The sequence below is a fragment of the Fringilla coelebs genome (assembly GCF_963513975.1).
Source record: "Fringilla coelebs genome assembly, chromosome: 5".
NCBI classification, from domain to species: domain Eukaryota; kingdom Metazoa; phylum Chordata; class Aves; order Passeriformes; family Fringillidae; genus Fringilla; species Fringilla coelebs.
In genome coordinates this window covers 57,268,673-57,291,398 of record NC_140033.1, presented here as the reverse complement: position 1 = coordinate 57,291,398, position 22,726 = coordinate 57,268,673, and the positions used below count along the sequence as shown (strand labels likewise).

Here is a 22,726-nt window from a genome sequence, read left to right as displayed (position 1 = left end):
TTACCCCACAAAAACAATAAGCCTTAAATCACAATGAATTTCAACCAATGAAACTGGTTGATCTTTGAGGCCTCTTCAAACCCAAACAAGTCTATGACTGTATATCTGACCCCAGAAAACAGCACCTTCACCTATGAACTTTCCACTCAGCTTAGTCCAATAAACTCTCCTACTTCATCCACTCAGTTTTCACTCTCGTGGAAGAACAAGCCTCAGCCACCATAGCAGCCAAGCAGAAACCAGCTCAGTGAGAGCCACTTTCATATTTCACATGAAATGTGGATAAATAAGTATTTCGTACTTAACTGGTTGGTTTGTTTTGTGGAACAGCAGTTGTTTGTTTCTTTAAGGAAAGAGGTGAACTTTGCTTAGACTCCAAAATGAAAGGTCAGATGTGAAAGAACTACCTAGAAGATGCTGAGGGTAAACAAGCGCACCATTAAGTATTTGTTGTGTTAGATCTTCATTTAGAAATCACCTAATAACTATCTTGCCCACAGGGAAGAGCTAATATTAGAAGCAGGATACATCCCACACAAGGATGCTTCTATTAAACATCTTACAAACAGATGTTCCTAGAATCCAACAATTCAGCCAAACAGATTTTTAACTGCTGTGTAAAATTTGGGAGACAGCAAAAAGGCTTCAGTATCACTTAAACTGATTATTTTCCAAGAGGGAAACTGGGGCAGGGACCATCATCAGGAGAGGTAGTGGAGCCCAGGAGATCCATACCCAGGAGCACATACTGCTGTCCCGTGGAAGGGATGGTGGAAGCAATGGAGACAGGAGAAGGTCTTTCCAAGAGGTCTTTTCAGGGCAAGTCACCACCATATCTCTCACCTCCTGCAATCCAAACCCGCCCTCATTACTGTCCACAGTCATTTAGTCTCATTTAGAGACCCCTCCACACACAACTGAGAGACTGACTCAACGACTGGACTTCTGTCTCAGTTCCTTTTATCCTTAAATTTCCTCTAAGAATCCTATCAACTTATGAGGGGAGAAAACAGCCTTCCATATCTGACTAAGTAGTAAAGCACAGCTCCTGCTTTACCTACAGGGCAAGTCATTACTCGCAAAAACACTGCAACAACTTTGATTTCTATGAAACCCCTTAGCTGCTGAGCTGCAACACAACCTTCACTCTCCACACATTCCTTGTTTACCATCCTTAGGCACCTAGCATCTCTCTAACCCAGCAAAGACAAGGTCTAGGAGACATTGAACTGGCACCGTCTTCTACATGTGGGGCTCTGCAGGTCAAGACGAGCGTTAAGAGAGGACTACATCAACGCAGTGCTCTACAGATGAACCAGGTCTAGATGAACCAGGAGAACACAAGAAATGAAGTGCAGAGAAGAGAAGGACAAATTGGGAAGATCTTTTTTGAGCTGTGTGTCCAGCACTGCACAACTTGCCACATGGAGATGCCTGCTACCTCTCTTCTGCAGAGACAGCATCTCAAGCACAGGGCTCCCAGCATGCAACACCATATTGCTTTTTAATTCAGGAATTTCCCCCCTGCTCTTCATGCAAGCCGGGGACCTGCAGGCTGAGATCACCTCCTGCAAGATGGAATTATGGAAAGAGCTTCCCACAGGTCCTCATTAAACCCCAGTAATCCTCAGAGACATGGCAGCAATGCAGCTGGTGATAATGCATTTCCCCTTTCTGCTTTCATCACTGATTATTACTCATTAGGGCACTTATAATCTTTATATAGAGTCCTTTTGTATAGCCTAATTTGCTAAGAAGTAATCACTCTCCTCCTCCTCTGGTAATACAAAAGAGGGCTGTCAAGTGATTTCATTTGCTGTTTATTCCATGGCTCTCCTTCCCAGAAGTTTCTTTCAGATGTTCAGTCTGAAGCCAGATACATTTGATCATTAGAAAATGTCTGAGACAAGCCTTATGTTTTACCCAGTTTTGTGCGGAAAAGATGAGTAATTTAGGAAGCTTTACATCTCTGAGTTTACTTCGAGTTGCTTGCCAAAAGAAATCCATTAACTTCCTTCTTAAAAAAAAAACCAAAACATCACTGCAGCACTGAAGAATTCAACTCTCCAGGCAGAGCAGGGTAAATAGAGTTTACCTGATGCTCAGAATGAGCACAGCACAGGACAGCAGGACAGACACCAGCACTACATGCCACAGGAGAGCAATGCACTTGTGTGTCTGCCCAGAGCTGCGGCTCCAGAATTACTGCCTGGTGATCATACTACAGCATGCTCTGGCTTCTGGCTTCATGTTCAGGGCACTGCTGCCAACCCATTCGAGGGCTCCAGCACATCTCTTCACCTCACTGTTCCAGGCTTCCCTCAGGGAAAGCAACAAAAGACATCCTAAACCCAGAGCTGCTATTCTGTGTCAGACTCCAGTCCTGTGCGTGCAATCCAGACTTTAAAGACCCATCTCACTACAGCTTTTCCAACAGCTCTTGGACAATAAATATGCTGGATGCTGAAAAGGTCACTGCTGAAATAGTTCTGAAATAGTGCACTGTCTTGCGCTACTACTCCCTACAAGTTAGCTGAAAACAAGGAATACCGATTTGTATCCAGCCTTCCCTGTAATCCAAGAGTGTTCACGACAGATTATTTTGCTTCTGGATGAGTCCAAGTCCTCACCGAGCCCTCAACATTTCCGTAAACGCTCACCACGGAAGAGAAAATGAATGACTGGATTGCAGCACCTCATGACACACAAACCTCAAAGCTTTTGCTGTTTAAAACCACCCACGCCAAGTAAAGGAATAGGCTCTAGTTACAAACTCCAAACAGCAAACATAGTATTACTTAAGAGAAAATGGAGAATTTTTTTTTTTTAAGAGTAGAACAATTCAGGCAGTTGGTATTTGCAAAAGCCTCCTTATACACACCTCTATGTTTCTGTTTCCAAACACTACAATGAATTTTGTGTAATTACTAGCTAGGTACTGAGAAACTTAATTGTACTGTATTAATAATAGAGATTTTGACTTCCTATCCAAAGGCTCTACTACTTTTAATAAACTTGTACATTGTAACCTTGTTAAGCTTATGCAAATTCAACACTGTGAAGTTTGCTGTAATAAATCCAGAGGTAATACTGGAGCCTCCATACAATGGATGCTGGTACAGAATTCAAAATGAGCTTTGTTAGTACAGACAAAAGCAAACAAACACACCAGAGCATGGGATATGGTTTTGAAGACTGAAGTTTGCCCAATCCATCTTCAGTGTGTTTTCAAAGGATCAATGAGCCACTACAAGTCTCCTCAACTCCTTGTTCAAGCTGAACAACAAAGTTTTCTATCAGATTTGCAGCAGATTGAGGATTGCAGCTGATTTCCCAAATGGCAGCCAGGCAAACCACAGGAGCCAAGTGAGGTATGACTCAACAGCACTGTAAAGTCAAGGAGGGAAGAGAGCACTGAACACAGATAAGCAGGGGAGTCTGCTAACCCAGGCCACTCTCTATCTGAGCATAAAGGAACCAGGTTTGATTCGAAGGGCACTTTTTACAAAGTCATAGCACTGACTTAATGGAGCACCACCTAAATATCCATTTTCTCAAGCCAAGGCTGGATTAGAAAGTTCTGACGTTTACACTTGCATGTCATGAAAGCAGAGACAGAAGATGCCAGGGCAGGGCTAAAACAATTTTTAATGCTTTCCAAGACCCTTCATGTCAGTCACAGATCCTTTATAGTCAGTGTTGTGGAGATGCAGTCTAGTCCCAAACCCCGAGGGAGAATGATCCAGACGTGCATGCGCCCACTGATTCAGCAGCTGGAGCTCTCTGCTCCCCTGAACAGCTGCAATTATCCCCAAGATGATGTCAAGGGGCAGGGTGGGGTGGGAAAAGGAAGGAAGGAAGGTGGCTGTATGGCCACCTGAGAGCCCTCCCCGAGGATGCTACCCTTAACCTGGGCTGCAAGGAGAGGTTTCCCCATGGCCCACTGCCCTCCTGCTCCAGACTGCCTGGCCAGGGGGGAAGAAGGGCTGTGCTGCAGGCAAGCACACCTGGCAGGCAGCTCCACTGGGGTGAGATTGCTCTGGGACAGATGGGACAGCAGGGAGCTCTGCTGCAACCCCTTACCAGTCATCCCCTCTGCCTTTGCTCAATCTTAATTTGATGGAACTGATCATTTGGGTGAGGGCAGATATCAAAGAAAACTTAAAGCCTCACGTGGTACTATAGTTGCACTGGCTAAGAACCAATTTTGGCAAAGCACGGGGCTTTCTGGAAAGCAGAGCCAGGAAATCAACAAGTAAAGGGCCATGTGATTGCTGCCATTGATCCTTCTCAGGAGCCATTTCATTACATCACTATTTTCCTAACTAATAAAGGCCAAACTGTATGTTTTGTTATTTTAGATCTATAGTTTCTCTTAAATTAAAGGTATTCTTAAGCCAAGAAGCAGCAAAAAGGAGATTTATTTGTCTTACAGATATCACAGCAAACTTAGTTCAGAATTCAAAAAACAAAGAAATCATTATTTCCCCAGCCTCCTTAAAAAGGGAGAGAACAGTGAACAAGAAGCAAAGATTATTAGCAGGCAGAAGAAGAAAAAAAAAACCAGCAAACCAAATTGAAGAACAAGAGCAATAAGAGCCTTTGTTCCCAGGAAATCCTTTTAAAGAATTGAGGAGACTCCAAGCGATGCAGCTGTACTTCCTGTGACCTGCAGCGCTCAGTTTGGGAACACTGGGAGGGTCACAGCCTGGGGACAGCTCGGTACGGCCATGCTGCACACACAGAGAGCTCAGCACAGGAACCCCTCACACCAACTGGGACATGCAGGGGCAGGGAACCATGCAGCTTCACAGCTGTCCTGCAAAGGGGACCTGCTCAAGTCACACGTGGTAGCAGGATTCTCTCAGGACTCAGAGCTGGGGCTGCTCAGCCCTTAGAAAAGGCAGCTCCAGGGAGACCTTAAAGCACCTTCTGGGGCTACAAGAGAGCGACTTTTGACAAGGACATGTACGGACAGGGCAAGGGGAATGGCTTTAAACTGAAAGAATATAGGGTTACATTAGAAATTAGGAGGAAATTCTTCCCTGTGAGGGTGCACAGGTTGCCCAGAGAAGCTGTGGCTGCCCCATCCCTGGAAGTGTCCAAGGCCAACCTGGACAGGGCAACCTGGAATAGTGGAAGGTGTCCACTTGGCAGGAGGGTTGGAACTGGGTGTTGGTTAAGATCCCTTCTAAACTAGGCCATTCTATGACTCTTCTAGAGCAGAATAGGCAGCAGCAGGAGACGGCAAAGCTCTTTAACAACACCCAGTAAATAAACCACCAGCTGGATACACACACACCAACCTCGCTCCCCAGGTCAGGTATTTGTAAGAGAAATACCGCCACATGATAAATTCAGTTCATGATGAACCACGCTGCATTATCAGGCTTCTTGCAAGGAAAAAACATTTGGAAATGATACAAGCAGCTCCCCACACAATCACACGATACACTTTATAAAGCACACACAGCCCCAGGAACACCACTTGATGTTTTATGGACAGGCAGAGCCACTTCTGAGGCAAGATGGACTTTGAACAGCCGTGCAGCAGGAGAGGAGAGTACAGGCAAAGGGAGCAGGAATGCTAAACTGCTGCAGGACTTAGATACACAGACTGATTACTAGGGAGTTTTTCTACATTGAAGAACTAACTCCAGCACTGTCCCCGACTTGCCCTCCCATCTCTGTCTTGAATTTGAGTACAATGCTTAACTTCAGTTGGCAGGAGACATAGGCAGATGTTTGATTAAGCACATTTAAGCAGTGCCTAAGCACCACTGCAAGCAACCAATGCTCAGGGACCCCAAAACTCTCCAAGTATTCCCCCAATATTTTCAACACAATTCCATCATACCCTGTGGACAAACTCAGAAAGCAACACAACATTCATATATATATTTTTATATGTTTGTTTTAAAAGTTTAGTGCTGTATATAATTACAACAGAGCTTTCAGACCCCTTGGCATCCTTACAGGCATACCTACTGCTATCCAGAGCAGCATTCTTCCTTCTAAGGATGCCCAAGATCATTCATGTTTGACTCATTTGAGAGGTACCAGCTTCACTGGAACACACAGCTGGGAACACCTTTCCTCAGCCGCTCACCACAGGAAGAGTGACCAGACAATCATTCAGTACTTTGGGCACAAAAGCCCTTCACTGCCAGCAGGAGTCAAGTTCAATATACATGGGTGAGATCACTAGAGCTTAACTCAGTTCTGAAGGACATCAGCATGGAAAAAATGGGAGGAGAGGCTGCTGGTCCCTGAGGAACAGGAGGGGGAGGCAACAGTTATGCTTGCCTATAGCAAGGAGGCATTTCACCCCAACTGACACCCCTTGAGCAAGAACCCAGCCAGAAAGCCCAAATAATAGCCCTGCTGCTCACAAAACCACCCCTGAATTTTGATTGTTCACAAGCTGTCTGGAACACAGTTTTAAACTCATTTAAAATACAATGAGGGGGAAAATTCCTGCTTCTCATCACTCAGAGAAGACATTAAAGCAATGTTTTCTTCATTCCCACTTTGCCGGGGTTTCATTACTCATTTTCCAGCTTTCTACAAAACTGACAAATTTTAAAGTACAGGGGTTTGATGTGTAATTTTTTACTTTGTCCCTGCACAGGACGTCATTAGAAGTATGCAATATTTAAGCACTGCATATGCACATGCATGAAGATTTTGCTTTTACCTTGATTAAGTATTTGCTTTGTTTCTTTAAATCACGCAGCTTGTGTCTTTTACAGGAAATTAAATTAACACAAAGTATCTTTTAATAATGCTAAGAGCTTTCCAGCAATTCAATTTGCAAAATGACAGACCAGCATTCTGCATCACAGTAAGCAGTTTATCAAGCTGTTTTGACAGCAGATCTTGTTCAAAGCCTTGTCCAGAAATGTAACACTACCTCCTACTATTCCCGGCGTGCAGTGACAGAAAACAGTTATGAAGACGCAGCCAAGCACAGGCTCTTTCTTCACAACATTAAAATCTGGAAGTCTCTCTCCCTACCAGCTATGACCCAGCTAAGCTGCAGCCAGGATCAGCCCTGTGAAGACAAGTTAATACCGACCTGCTTTATTCTGTTTTCCTGAAAACAAAGCCAGCTCTGCACTGCCGGAGGCCCCAGCCTTGCGTAGGAGGGAGCCTGGCGGTTCCACTCCCAAAACCTGCACGAGGTCTTGGCAGGGACTCCTCAGCACAGGTCAGCTCACAGGATGCACACACCAGAGGAAGAGATGCGGGGAAAGACAGTATCAAGGTACAGAAAAGCCACAAAGTAGCTGAGAGGGAAAGGCTGCTACTGTGTGTGAGGAAATGCCCCTACCAACCCATAAAACAAGGCCAGAGCCAGCAGCCCAAACCACAGGAAAGGTCTTGCTGTGACACAATGATCTCTTCAAATGCCACTTGACTGGCAGTGCCTGCCCAAAAAGTGTTGCTTCTGCTCAGACATGACTTCTGTCTGTCCTCATACAGCACAAAGGCTTCAAGAAGCCAGACAAAAGCCCCGATAGCTGGAAAGCACTGAAAATAAGGAAGGCAACTTACCCCAGCCTCAAAAGTAATGAGTGGTGGAGTTAAGAGCTCAGTCTGGCCCCATCCACACAGCAGCAGCTCCAGCATGAGCACAACTGGCTTTTCAGCAAACGCTGAAACATACTCCAAACAAATATTCCTCAGGGCAGAAGAAAAACAAAGATGCATCAAGTGAGACTTATGGGACAACTACTTTCACTCCCGGGTTCATGGGCTTTAGCCTATTTTTAGTAAGCTGTCTTTGCAGATGCCAAAATAACATCTCTCCTCCTCTGTATATACACAGCTGGACATGAATCCCCACAGCCTGGCCAGCAGCATCTGCATTCAGCTTCACAGATGTGAATTGCAAGAGGAAGTCTAGAGGGAAGCCTCTTCTTTGGAATTCCAAACACAAGTAGTTAATATGGTCCAAGTGCCCAAGCAGGTGCCAAGTGCCAGGTGGCACTGCAAACCCTCCAGAGAAGCACGGTTCAAGGCCAGAACAAACTCATCTGCAAAATTACACTGGTCCATCTCTTGCCTCCACTGCTCCCAGCACACCTTCCTGAGCAGGCACATCTTTGTACACTTTTTCTTCTTTGAGAGGCCTAAAATCCTCATTGGGAGAAATCTGTCCAAAGACACAACTCCAAAGACACAAACCAGCAAAGCCCCATGACTCTGGGGGCTGTCCCTGGCTCCATCCAGGGAAAATCATTCCAGCCTATGATAGCTCCTTAATGCCACTACTGCTGGGATGCCCAAAACACCCTCACCCCAGTGCTTGGGAAAGGGGGCCAGGGCCAGAGACAATCCCAGCAACACATTTTCACACTGTCCTGAGGAATGCCAAGCTTCCCATTGAGAGTCTGGCCATCAATCAACCTCCAGCATTTTGTGAGCCCCACCAGAGGCTCTGCAGCAAGAACAGGGCCGTCACCAACCCACTGGACAGCTGCCCTGACCAGACTGCTGTCCCCTGCCTTCCACATCCCTGCCACATGCTCCATGGCTGTGGAGCACCAGGAGGAAGCTAGCATACAGACTGGCATACAAAATCCCACCATGCAGGCAAAGCAGCTCCAGTTTGGCCCACACTAGCAGGACACACAGCCTGACTTCTCCCTTCTCCACAGAGAGGAGTTTGCTGGTCCACAGATTCACCTTGAGCAGCCCCACAGATTTTTAGTTACTTTAGTTCATCTCCAGCACTCCTCTGCCTCCCTGTACCATAGTCCCCTCCCAAAAATCTGCCTCATTTCCCACAAACGCCTACACAGCGAGCCTGGCGTACTGGCTTGTCTCAAAATCTCATCAGGCCTCAAACAGGGACAGCCAACTTTCAGAGGAGGATTCATGCTTCATTTTTCATAGTCTCAAAGGTCTGCCACATGTTGAGTCTGTGCTGTAACCTCCTGTTTATCAGGGAACAACTAACAGTTTCATTTGGATTAATTTCATGTATGGCTTCTATCAGACCCAGCAGAACCTCTGGCTGCCCTCACGCTTCTGTATAAACACCCACAAAATCCAGGCATGAGGGCCTGATACCAGAGGAAAACATCTGCCCCAAAACTCTGCAGCACAGGCAAGACAGGAAGGACTGAAGGAAGGACACCACAAATGACAGCACTCTGAATTTCCCTGTGTGCCTGTGGGAGGGCAGGGACATGCACTGAGAAGATGGACCCTATGGCAGGTGGCAGTGCCAGCTGCAAAAGCCAGCAGGGTGCCCTGCTCTGCAGCAGCTCAGGTGGGGCTCTCACCACCCAACAAGCCCAGTCCAGTGCCCCTACATCCCCTGGGGGCCCTGTTTCCTTGCCCCTCACTTCCATGCCCAAGGACTTCAGCAGCAGAAACCCACCGTCCCTTCAGTATCAGGGTGTCCTCCTCCCTCCCCCAGCCATACCTCTAACAGCCTGCCCAGACAAAAGGGACAACAGGACAGGCATCTCTAGACCATCACTGGGTCTCCATCCCCACCACCGCTCTCTTCCAAAAACATGTGGCTGACTAGAAGCAGAAATGGTACTTTCATTGGCTCTGGGAGATTTTTAATGGAAAGCACTCCTATTTCTCACTCTGCTTCCAGCGAGTAACACCTCACCCACAAATGGCTCCACATCCTGGGGCAAAGAGACCACAAAGTAAGGCTCAGAGGGAAGGTGGTAGGACCCCATTCCTTACTTTTAACACAGACAAACAGAGACAGACCCCTTGTTTTACTCCTAAATGCAAAACTCTGCAGGAGCTGAGTGAACACAGCTGGATCTGAGGAACGGAAAAGTTGTTCCTCACCATGTGCAACAGCAAAGCCAGGCCTCATTACCACAGCCATAGGAAAATTATATAGAACATTTTTAGTAAGAAGAGAAATTAAGTGCAATATCACAGCCAAATTTCCAATTTAGCATCAGCAGTCCAGCTGGATACACTGTCCTAAACAACTGGGTGGCTGATCCCAGACTACCACATGTGCTGCAGCTTCCCTACCCTTTTTAGTCATAGGATGAGCTGAGTAGGGAGGGACTCACAAGGATCATCGAAGTCCAATTTCTGGCCTGCACAGGACAGTCCCAAGAATGTCCCCCTGCACCTGAGGTTGTTGTACAAACACTCCTGGAGCTCTGGCAGCCTTGGGGCTGTGACCATTCCCTGGGGAGCCTGTTCAGTGCCCCAGCACCCTCTGGGGGAAGAACCTTTCCCTGATATCCACCCTGACCCTCCCCTGACACAGCTCCAGCTGTGCCCTCAGGTCCTGTCCCTGTCACGCAGAGCAGAGATCAGGGCCTGCCCCTCCTGATCCCCTTGTGAGGAAGCTGCAGAAGTGCTGTGAGCTCTGACCTCGGTCTGCTCTTCTCCAGCTGAACAGACCAAGTGCCCTCAGCTGCTTCTCATGGGGCTTCTCCTTCAGGGCCTTCACCATCTCCAAAACTCTCCTTAGGACATTGTCTGAGAGTTTCAATCCTTCTTATATTGTGGCTCTCAAAACTGCAGAGTCCTTCCCCTCCAAAAGAGGCACAGATATACACCATATACACCAGCTTATCAAGGCAAGCCCCTACAGAAACATCCCCTTGTTCCAACTCCTTCTGCATGTCCAGGTGCTCCACAGTCAGCTCAGCCCTGCCTAAACAGGGCAGGCCCAACTCTGCCACCTGTTTTTCTGCTGCCATGGCCCAGAGTGAGGCACGCACACATTGCAAGCAAACACCTCTGTTCTGACAACTCTATTTCCACACCTGCACCAGGTCCCACCAGGAGCAAAATTACTACGTAGGACAGCACAGGAAGGAGTGTCAAACAGCTCCTCTGCACAGAAACACAACAGGGAGAGACATCTGTTGCAAGAAAGCCAAACACACAGCAATTGCAGTTTTTGTTCATGATATCTCTGTGGTATTTTCACTGGTGAATGAATAAATCATCAGCAAAAGCAAGATTTCCAGGTGGAGGTTATTTACTTTCACCTCCATCACAGCAGCCCTGGTAAGCCAGATGATGTGCAAGCCAAGCAGCAAGTGCTCGCATGCTGGGAACTGTTCAAACAGGAATAATTCAATCTTTTTGTAGTCTCACCCTGGCTAATTTGCCACAAGCTGTCTCTTTTCAGATGCTACATGAAACGCGAGGAAAAAAACAAGCTGGATTAAGCCGGTCCATTTACAATCAGTTCATCTACAGAGAGTTCAGGTCAGTTCATTTTCTATGTAAAACAAATTCATTTTTTCAGCTTCATAGGGTTTAAGGAACAAAAATTTATTGCAGTAACCAAACATTGCTCACCGGACAAGCTTGCAGCGATTACTTAACTAATGCAAACGATTTTCAGTCTGCGTGCAAGGAATGCATGGGATAATTCCAGGGCACTCTCTTCCACCAGCATTCTACAAGTACTTTTTAGGTAGCTATGGAGACGCTACAGCCTTTTTCATTTTGCTGTCATAACTAGACAGCTATTGATTTCTTTGCAAAATTCCTTGGAAGAGTGGGGAGGAGTTTCAAGCACCGTGAGGTCTGAGAGCAACAAGCTGAAGAAAATTTCAGAACAGATTTCAGATGGAGACATCAGCCCAGAAGCTCCTTGCAAAAGATAGCCTTGACCCTGGTCCTGCTTTGGTACTTCTGCAAAAAGGGAGGTAAACATACACACATGTCACAGCGATTGTCTTCCAACAAGCTCCAAAAGGAAAAACATTTCCGGCTACCACTGCCATCACCCTGCAGAAAAGGAGGCCTTCCCAAGGCCAGGCTGTGGTTTTGCTCCAACACAAATCTCTCTGGAGGCACGGAGGGCCTCCATCCTCATAGTCATGCCCAACAAGATGTTTCCCTCTCCCTCTGAGCAGGTTACATGGAAGTCTCATCCCTGACATGCCTTGCAGGTAATCAGTGCCTCCTCTCCCCCCCCAGCAGACATTACAGCTTTGTGATGGATAGGATGGACAGCTCTGCATTTTAGTCTCCTTCCAACAACAGCCCAAGAGCTTGCTGTGAGCTCAGCAGCTGATTCTGCCCAAAATGATGCTGAGAGAAATGCCTTTCTCCTTATTGACCCTTTAAGAGAAATCATTCCTGCATATGCAGATTTAAGACTGCACACCCTGACAAGAGGAGACATAGAGAAGTCTGAAACATGAGATACCGACCTGGAAAACCCTGTGTCACACAGAGAAGGACATGTAAATAATCATGGATTTAGGTCTCGCTCAGAAACTCCCTCAGTAATGAGAACAACAGATCAGGCTCTGAACAGATACTTCCCTTTGGATAAAACAGAAAGGAAAGGCTGTTCAACCAAAACATTTTTCTTAAATTCACCTTAGACCCAGCCACAACAATGGAGCCAGAAGCTGTAGAATTATCTCTACAAGCTTCAGGAAGTTTACCAGCACCACCCTGAAAATAAATCTCAATCTTCTCATCTCCACACTGTGTTTACAGCCTCCTGACTGCTCACCAAAAGGACACTCAAGCTCTACTGCAAATGGAAAGAGACCAAGATGATACTGCTGCTGCAGAAGAAGCCTATGACTGCTCTGTCCACTTAATGGCCATCCTGAAATGCAGACACATCTTCAATGCTGCTTTTTTAACTCTTGTGAAGGCCTGAAAGGAGGGAAGAATTAATCATCCTCTAAGCTCCCCAAGAAGCTGGCTGAGGACAGGCAATGCCATGGGGAAGCCCCAGGACTCACCCCATCTCACAGCCAGCTGCTTCCAGATGTTTCCACCACCCCAACACTGCCAGCAGCATCCCAGCATTAGAGCAGTACCACAAATCTGGTCACACCAGCCACCAGCTGCCAGCAGCAAGCCATGAGACTGCAGTGTCCCCATGCCAGGGGGCACAGTCCCAGCCTCAGCCACTGCTACTGGATGGCTGCATGCCCCCAGCAGGGCACTGGGGAGGGAGGGGGACACATCTGCACCCCAAACCCAGCCACAGTCCTCCCACTCACCCACAGCAGGGCACACACCTCCCTAGGATCCTTCACCAACACAGGCTCTGGTCCTCCCAAGGAGGGGGACAGGGAGTGGTGCAACTCCCCCACAGCATCCAAATTCCTGCTGCACATCCTAAAGATAGTCCAGAAAATACAGTTCTGTCCAGCACCATGAGAGACTGCAGTGGCCCAGCACAAGAGGTCCAACACCAGCTCCACCACGAGTGGGGAAACCTCTGAGAAGATGCTTTTGGCTATGACCTGTTAGTTACATGTTTCACATCCCAGAGAAGATGGACACCAAGGTAAGCCACTATATGCTCCTTCTAGAGAAAAAAACAAACAATAAACCAAACAAAAATTGTGTGATATAGAAAAAAAATTTCCAGCCTTTCTTTATAAAAATACAAAAACCAAATTTTTAGAACCAATCTAAGCTCAGGCAAGAAATATCTATATATATTTCTGAACTTTCCCCTGTGATGTTTCCTTTACAAACATTACAAATTAAAAGTGCTGTCACAAATTAAACCAGCTTTGGTTAAATGGAGGGGAAAAAAATGCTGATGGCTCTAAGATCCAACTGACAAGCCTTTTCAAGTCTGCTCTGATGCAAAACCAACTCCCCAGGGATTTAAATTAAGAGTAAAGAAATATTTTCCTTGGCTTAATCCTGGTTTGGAAGCATGACAGAGGATACTACAACAAAGCCAGCACCTGAATCCACCAGGAGCCACCCAGCTGCCACAAGCCTTTCCTCAACACACTCCCTTCTTGTTCAGCAAGACCCTTGCTCCACTGTACCAACAGCTGCGGGCAGCAATGGGGAACACTCAGTGTGCCCTGGCTGCCCCAACACCTCCTCCCTTCCCTCTCTGTAGGCCACTAATGCCATGGCACTGCCTATGATGCACATCCAGGTCCAGGAGAACAGACATTTGAACTTGGATCTTGAGGGAAGTCACTAAGGATGGCTACTTCAGCCTCCAGCTGCAATGTGGAGGTTCCCCCTCGCAGCACAGAGGTCCTTAGGGTGTAGATCACACAACGGATTTGTCAGCTGTGGGATGGAGCACCTTGCTTTTCCTGGGGAGGATAAAATTTCTGTCTGGTTCTTCCAAAGGAAGCTCTGTGTACCATCCCTCCCCCACCCCTGAACAAAAGTCTACCAGAGATGCTTCCAGTGCACGAGAGCAAAAAGGCTGAGCATCAAGGCCATCAAACCACCACCTCCCACATGTTTTCCAGCCTGGAATGCAGGTTCCAGCACCAGGGATGTTTCTTGTTCCACAGAGCCACAGCCTCACCCACACCCCAGCCCTTGCCTGCCCCATCATCCTGCACACAGCAGCTCTCAGAGACAGCACACTCCCCCTGAGGCTGGGGATGGACAAAGATGAATCCATCCCACTTTTAGCACCGGTCTAAAACATAAACCAGGAGAACAGACGAGATGGATGCTTCGAAGACACAAGAAAATGTTCCAAAATCATGCAAAATACAGCCACACAGCTGACATCTTGAGTGCCTGCTCACCCTCACACTGAGATCCCAAGGCATTTGCCCCCTTTCCCTGTCTCCACAGCACTTCTTCCATAGGAGCAGCCCACCTGAACCAAGCCTACAAACAGACTCTGACAGTCTCCATATGGCCAGAGGGATTTTTACCAACCCATGGCAGCTGTGTAAGGACATGGCAGACCTGCACAGCACCCAAGATCCCAAGGGCTACAACCACGTGAGATCATAACTATTTTCGGAAACACACCCACAGCTCAGGGTGCTTTAACAAAAAAAGTACTCTTCTCACCTGCTCTTCAAGACAGACATTAACTAGCAGCACTACACTCTGCAGAACCTTAATTTGATCCTACAGATATCTTCACATGCCAACCTAACGACACCCAAACCCACGGAGACCAGGCTCCAAACAGGATGCAGGTCCTTCTCCCCATCCTTATACTCTGCATGACTGGGGCTAGTCCAACTAGCTAATTTCCTTCAACAGTGCTCACACCTTTCCCATGTTTCAGAAAGGCTGCATTTCTGTCAAAACTTCTTACCTGGCTAGCGAGTACACACACTCTAGAGAGAAAATGTGAAGTCAAAATTCAGCAAAACAGCCTTCTGGATTATTCTTAACTCTCTGGACAAACTCAGCCTATGAAACACAAAGCTGGGAGAGAACCAGACCCCCATGGCCACGCCTGCTGACAGAGCAGATGGACAGCTGTGTGCACAGCTGCCACAGCACCAAGGAAAGGAACAGCCCTCCCTCGTCCCCAAAACAGATCCTGGTGCTGATTGGGTACATGCATGTGTGCTCTTGTTTCTGTCCTCCATAACAGAGCACAACAAGGGAAAGATTTGAGAATGAGGAGGTTGGGGGATTGGTTTTTTGGCAGTTTGTATACTTTTACAGTTATTTTACAGTTATTTTTACAGTTATTTTTCTGTTACCAACCATCAGCTGTGTGTGTTGTATCTCCTTCACAACCACTGCAGTGCCCATGAACTATCTGGGGTTAATTCTACACTGACATATATAATACACCCTGTTTTTCCCTATGCTTCTGCTTCAGAACTGATCAGTCTTTGGCGAGGCAGGGAAGACCAGACCATTATACTTTCCTCTTACTTTGATGTGTCTGCAACAAGGCAGGAAAGCAAAGTTCTTCTCCCAAATCCATCACATTTGGAGCCATGAGAACTGGGATTTAAAAGAGGCTGATTCACACTAGTGGTTATCAGATTTTTCCCATCTGTGACACAATTTGACAGCTGGCTGGCAGCACAGAGTTCTCCACTTTGGAGTTCAGAGGCTGCAGCTGGCTCCAGTCTCAGCCTTCAGTTCTCCACTAATATTTAGGGGAAAAGCCCATAAGGAGAGATGCAATTGCAAACTTTTGCATCAGCACACCCCACCTCAGAGCCTTTTGTGCACAGGTACCATTTGGCAAGGGGATTTTATTCATGCAAGAGTTACAACACTGTGCCTGCCGGAACAGGGATTACCATCAAAATGTAAGGGCTGCTTAAAGTCACTGGGTTGGTTATTTTTATCTCCTCTCAAACATCACAAGCCAGAGGCTGCTGAAGTGGCCTCTGGTGCTGTTCCTTGACACAACCTGCACTGCTTAATGAGGCAGAGGCACAGAAGGGAACAGGAGCATCCTCACTTTACCACAAACAATTCCCCCTGCCAGCAGCTCCGGTGAGGAGCTCTCTCCAAAGTATCAGCTCTGTCAGCACAAAGAGACCAAGCACTCCACAGCAGGAGCTCACAGGACTCACAGCTAGCAGATACATAGATACATTGGTTTGGTAAGGCTGGATTACACAGCCCAACATTTCCCAACTTCTCCACCTACTTCCCTCATTGCATCGCTCCAGGCTGGGGCAGTGTGGCTGCAAGTGCCCAGGAGAAAAGGGTCTGGAGGTGCTGGTCAACAGCAGCAGAACATAATCCAACACCTACTCAGGTGGGCAAAAAGGCCAGTGGCTGCCGGGCTGGGTCAGCAATGGTGTGGCCAGCAGGACCAGGGCAGTGCCTGTCCCCCTGCTGTGGGCACTGGGGAGGCCTCAGCCCAAGGGCTGTGTCCAGTTGGGGGCCTGGCACTGCAGGGTGGACACTGAGGGGCTGGAGCGTGTCCAGAGGGGGAACGGAGCTGGGCAAGGGGCTGGAGCACAAGCCTGATGGGGAGCGACTGAGGGAGCTGGGAAAGGGGCTCAGCCTGGAGAAAAGGAAGCTTGGGGGGATCTTCTGGCTCTGCACAACTCCCTGACAGGAGGGGACAGACAGGGGAAGTTGGGCTCTGCTCCCAGGGAACAAGGGACAGGACAAGAGGAACAGCCTCAAGCTGCACCAGGAAGGGTCAAGTTGGACATCAGCTGGAATTTCTTCATAGAAAGGTTGGTGAGGCATGAAAGGGGCTGCCCAAGAAGGTTTGGAGTCCCCATCCATGGAGGTGTCCAAGCAAGGACTGGATGTGGCACTCAGTACTCTGGGCTGGGTGACAAGGTGGGGATTGGTCAAAGGTTGGGTTCATTGACCTTGGAGGTCTTTTCCAACCTAACAAATGCTGTGATTCTATGATTAATGATAAAGATGACCCAGGCAGGGGCAGCAAACTGAAAGGTTTTGCCTACAATGGGCTGCAAAACTTGTATCTAAATATAGTTCCACTGAGGAAAGAAATCAGCTTTTTACACAATTGGTTTATCTTAGCCTTTTAACAGAAACAGAAGGCCAGCCAATGGAAAAATGAGAAAACTTTAACTCAGCACACCTTCCTCGTGTACAGCAGGGGTCACAGAGGAACAAAGTGCTCTGGAAGCTAAAGAACACCGGGAAATTGTATGTGCCCATAGCAAGAGCAATACACAGCCTGAACAAGCAGCTGTGAATCCACTGTGATGACTGAATTATTAATTGAAAATTCCATCCTTTAAGCACAAATAAAGTACTATTTTGGCAGCAAGCACTACTAGAAAAGTAACAAATAGCCACTGTCTTCAGTATGAGCTGAGTCAATACACAGGTCAATTTGTGAGAGAGAGGAAGAGGAATAAAAAGGAGAGAATATAAAAATGCATCATTCTGTACATCTCAAGGTATGTTCCCAGCTAAGCACCCTCCCTGGGAGAGAGAGAGAGTCAAAGAAAAGATCCCACCAGAGACTCACTGAGAGATGTCAGGATTTATCGTGATCTCTGCTGAAGTCACTTCAAAATGGAAACACACAACAAGCGCAGGAAACAAACACATGGCAAGAAAAACACTGACTTCTAAGAGGACCAAGTTTTCATTCTGGATTAGATGCTGACTTTTCCAAACACAGAGAAAGAGATGTAATCTCTGGGGAATAGCACAGAGCCTTTTCCGTGTGATGCAAAGGTTAATGCTTGCAAGCCAGACATCTCCAAAGGGCTACCTGTGATTTGTGAAATTGTCTGAAACACCAATAATCACCCTGTCTTCACTCAGCCAGGGTGCGAGTTTATAGTAAATGTTAAATAAACATGTGGGCATAAACACTAGCAGTAAGCATGAGGCAAGGAAACAGTAGTTCACCTCTCCTGGGCTGGATTCAAAAGCAAAGTCACTAATGGGATGACTAATAGGATCTCACAATTACTAATGGGGGAAGGGGTTCACTATTCAGCCTAAGTACAGGAAGGTATTAAGTAGTTTTACTTATGAAGATATTAAGTGTTTTTACATATCCTTATTGCACAGCTGAATGCACACGTTCCACTCAAGAAGAGTGAACACAACAAAACTTGCCTGAACCTTGCAATAAACCTGTTCCTTGCTTCTGTAACTTTAGAGATGTGGTTCGGCCAGGCAGAAATGGGTCAGATCATAATTGCACACTTTAAAGCAGCCACATAACTTCAGTTTTGCTTTGAAGCCCTGACAATCACCAAGGTAAGCACAAGAAGCAGCTGTCTCAGATACACCAACCTCACTTGCACATCACCATTTAGCAGCTGAGGCCAAAGCTACCAGCATCTCCTTGAGGAAGGGCAAATTCAGCAGCGGGACAGGAGCTTTACTGACCACCCCTAAAACCACAGGATACTTCATCACCCACCCAAATCCTGCCTAATGTTTGGCTCCTACTTTCTCTGTTGAAAACTACTGCAAAACAGCAGACTCCCCACTCAGAGGCATTTGGGGGATTTTGCACTCCTTTTCAACCACCTCAGGAGTCAGGGATGTGTTTTTGGAACATCCGTCCCAGATCTGGGATCTGAGCCCCTCTCTGTGCTCCCTCCACCTCCCCAGAAAAACACACAAAGCACAACAAAGAAAATCAGTCCCTTCTTCCAAGGGGTTCACAGCAACTCCCTTGTGCTCAGCAAGCCAAAGGCCCGGTTTGATGCAATCGCAGCAATAAGAAAGTGACTAAACCTTCGCTGGTTTCAAAGCTCTTCAGGGGAAGGATTTCCACTTCACTGAAAGTGTTCCTTTAGGTGGGGAAAGAAACATCAGACAAGCCCCACTTGGATGGATTAAGGGGACTAAACCTCCTAAAGGACACTGCACCGAGCATCTCCTCACTCACAGCTCTGCCTGTCCTCAGGCCACCCTGAGCTGGCCAGTGAGCAGTGACCAGACTTTGTCCTGCTCATCACCAGGGACCAAGGGGACCAGCCAGGCCGGCAGCACCACCTGGGCACCTTAGGCTCCTGGGAATGGCTGTCATTTCAGGAATGTTAACAATTACCCTCCTGTTGCCACAGCTCACAGGCAAAGCCTCCCCGAGCACCTGCACAGACATTTCCAGCAGCACCCCTCTCCTTCCTGCAGTCTGTGTCACACTGCCCTGGCAGCACAACCCAGAAAGGAAACTCAGTAGGAAAAAGATGAAATTCACCACGGGTCCTGCCCCGTGGGACAGCCCTGGCTTCAAGGCGCTCCACCCTGCGTGTCAGGGACAAGCAGAGCCTGGATTTGCTCCGCACACAAGTGCACAGGACAAACCAACTTCAACATCCCTCAGCACAACTCTTACACCCAGATGCAGCAAATGGATGAAATCCCAGGGCTCAGGGCAGGACATGGGCTGCCAAAGAGGGAACCTGCTCCACAGAGCCCCCCTCACAGCCGGGCAAACAGGTGGGGCTCCCGCTGCCTTCAGGGAGGAGAGAAACACCAACTTCACCCTCCTGGCACGGGAACATCAATCCTCATGTGTGAGCACCACAGCACACCACTGGCAGTCACTGTCACTGCCAGCAGCTGATCTCTGATACCGCTTTTCAAGGAGCTGTGCTAAATTCAAAACTCCACTGGGATGGGTACTAAGCTAAAGTAGGGAATGCTCTGGCTCTTCATTTCCTAGTGATCTGAAGAAGTTCAGAGGCCAAAATCTTTGCTGCACTTGAAACAGAGAGCTGAAGCAGATTTCTGCTTTCCTACTTTCCAGAACGCCTCCCAAACCAACCTGCCATGCTGCCTCACTGATGTCTGGGACATCTTCCTCCCCAAAGCTCCACGGTGGAAGTGTGGAGAATATTCCCACTCTGTGACCCATTTCTGCTGTTTACTTTTTGGAATGCAGCGACACTTGTATTGCTCAACGCGCTGCCGGTGCAATCGCACAGAGCCGACCCACGGTGCTGCTGCTGGCGGCGGCTGTGCCCGGACCCCAATGAGGAGAGCCCGCAGAGCCCCTGAAGGCTCGGCACAGCCAAGGCCAGCCTGAAACTCTTCCCTGCGCTCCTCACTCACACCAGGGAGCACACACGTGTTACAGCACAGCCAAGCGTCGAACAGCAAAGCTTCCCTTCCCTCGCAGCAACAGGCACGGAGGTGTAAAGCAGCTTTTTACAGCTCCGGCTGCACCCAGCCACGGTGCGAGCAAGCACAGCTATTTCAGCTGCGAGAAGTCACGGCTCGAACAGAAACAGACCTCGAAAAAATAATTACAGGATGTAAGAACCCCAGGCCTTAAATCAAACCACATTTGTTAGCTCTAGATAAAACTCATAACTGCACTTTCACAGCGCCAGTGCCTGAAGCGTCCTACTAGAGCCCGAAAAGATTAAACCGGAGAACGCCAACCTCCCCCCAAAACTTCCCGAAAACTTCCCTCAGGTCCAGCACAGCAACAAGGCACAGAAGGTCGGGAGCGCTGAAAGGGAGGCGGCAGGGGGACAGGGACATGCAGGGGGGACCACGGACACGCAGCGGGAGCAGGGGGCTGGGACACGGCACGGCGACAGGGACACGGAGCGGGGACAGAGGCCGGCGGGATGTGGCGGGGTACGGCGACAGGGACACGGAGCGGGGACAGAGGCTGGCGGGATGTGGCGGCGCAGCCCCCCCGCTGCCTCCCGCCCCGGGCACACGCGGCGCTCCCGTCCCCGGGCCGGCTCCGGCCCCGCTGCCGGGGCCCCGGGCCTTGGCGGTGGCAGAGGAGAAGCCGCGGGGCAGGGCACGCGGGGCTCATCCCGCCGGGACACCAAGTTGCCGCAGTCGGCTCCGAGCGGTCTCGGAGCGGGTCCCGCGAACTTCCCTTACCTGCGGCCGAACCGCGCAGAGCCCTCCGGGGCGGCCGCGCCTCCGCCGGCTCCGGGCAGCCGCCGCCGTCCCGCCCGCGCCGCTCGCTCGGTGCCCGCCCCGCTCCGCCCCGCTCCGCCCGCGGCCCCGGGACCGGCCCCGAGCCGCCGCTCTGCCCCGCCCGGCCGAGGCACCGCCCGCCGCCGCTCCCGGGGCCGGCCATGAGGGAGCCGGCGTGGGGTGGTGCGAGCGGCCGAGTTTCCAGCCCCCCTCACGGGCAATCCCAGCATAGCTGAGGCTGGAAGAGAGCCCAGAGTGAACGGCACGGCGCGAACCTCACCCTGGTACCGAGCGACACGTCCAGGCTTAGAACGCCCCCGGAACCGTGACTCCGCCACCTCCCTGGGAGCAGCCCAGCGTGCTCTACCCGGGACCCGGCCTTCCCTGCGCACTTCGGGATCCCGACCAATGTCCCCGAATGCCTGCTGTGCTGAAGCGGCCCGAGATCCCCCGAATCGCTCCTCCGCAAGGGAAGGGCTCCAGCCGCGGCCCCCGAGCAGCGAGCCCGGTGCTGCAGCTGGCAGGAGGCAGCACCGCCGCACCGAGTGTCACCCTGGTTAAATCTGCAGTGCACCCATGCCAGCGCTCTGCCTCTGTGCTGAGGATAAACATGGTGCAGGTTTTAATGCAGTCATCCTTGCTACGCTCCTTTGAACGAGCGTTACTCTCTCATTTTATACAGTGTACTCAGTGCACTCCATCAACAGCCTCGCAGCCATGCAAAAGCCAGCCTTGGCTTTACCAGCTCCATGGCAGAAAGGCCTGAGATGCTGCTCTTTCAGGAGTGGAGTCATACAAGTAACAGACCAAGGGGTTCAGCCAGCTAATTCTCAGTTTGGAGTTGATCAAAGCTCTTCCTCCCATCCCTTCTCCAAGAGCTGGGTTAGAGAAAACTTTTCATGTTTTGTTCATGGAAAAGACAATTTGCTCTGTTTCTGACCACAACATGCAAAGAAGGGGAAGTTTACATTCAAAATGGGAAAAGTATTGGTGAACTGTTGAAAGCAAACATTTTGAATTCCTAGCAAAAGTGGGAAGGTATAATTTGCTTTTTAAGCACAGTTTGCAAAGAGGACAAGTCAATCCAAACCACTTTTTTTTTCTGGCAAGTTACCAGCCTGTCACGTTTTCCACACAGCTGCAGTGTGTTTCAGGTTAAAGAGCAGGACTAGGTTTCAGACTTTGAGAAAAGAAAGGCAATTTTAAAATACCTGGGTTTCTTTGGTATTTTCTATTTCTAGTACCTCTGTTTCAAAACTTTGGTGCCTACCTATGGTTTTGATGCTCTGCAGTTGGTGTTTTTGCCCATTTTCCCCAAATTTTCATCAATTCTCTAGCAAATGTTAGCAGTTTGCTGTCAGCTGATGGGTGAGTGCTGATCACACTCCAGGTCACACCAGGCTGAATCACAGGGATCCCACTCCAGCACTCCATCCTTCCTGAAATGGCTGGGCTTGGACTTGCCCAACAACAACTTGCACTCAGAACAAATATGGATCCACTATTCTTCAGCCTTTGTTTCTGGAACTGAATTTTCTGTTGATTGTGGTTTTTGCACTTTGAATTTTTAATTCAGAAAGTGAAGATCTTTATTAAAAAACCTAATGCAGAAGGGCTTCATTTGTCAGGATGGCATGAGAGAGATCTCCCTGAAAACAAATCTTAGCAGACAGAACATTTC

General features: G+C 48.7%; 1 protein-coding gene across 10 annotated transcripts in view; it reads right to left on the bottom strand.

The window, feature by feature from the left end:
* The window catches only part of PPFIBP1 (PPFIA binding protein 1), a 102,045-nt gene extending 80,937 nt beyond the window's left edge, over nucleotides 1–21,108 (bottom strand). For 9 of the 10 annotated variants that reach the window (XM_084205979.1, XM_084205984.1, XM_084205982.1 and 6 more), the window contains exon 1: nucleotides 21,007–21,108. The gene's annotated coding sequence lies outside the window, so the exon portion shown is untranslated. Of the gene's footprint in view, nucleotides 1–7,557; nucleotides 7,687–21,006 lie in introns of those variants that run through there. The other variant, XM_084205981.1, reaches the window with a different exon arrangement.
* Nucleotides 21,109–22,726: the final 1,618 nt, after the last annotated feature.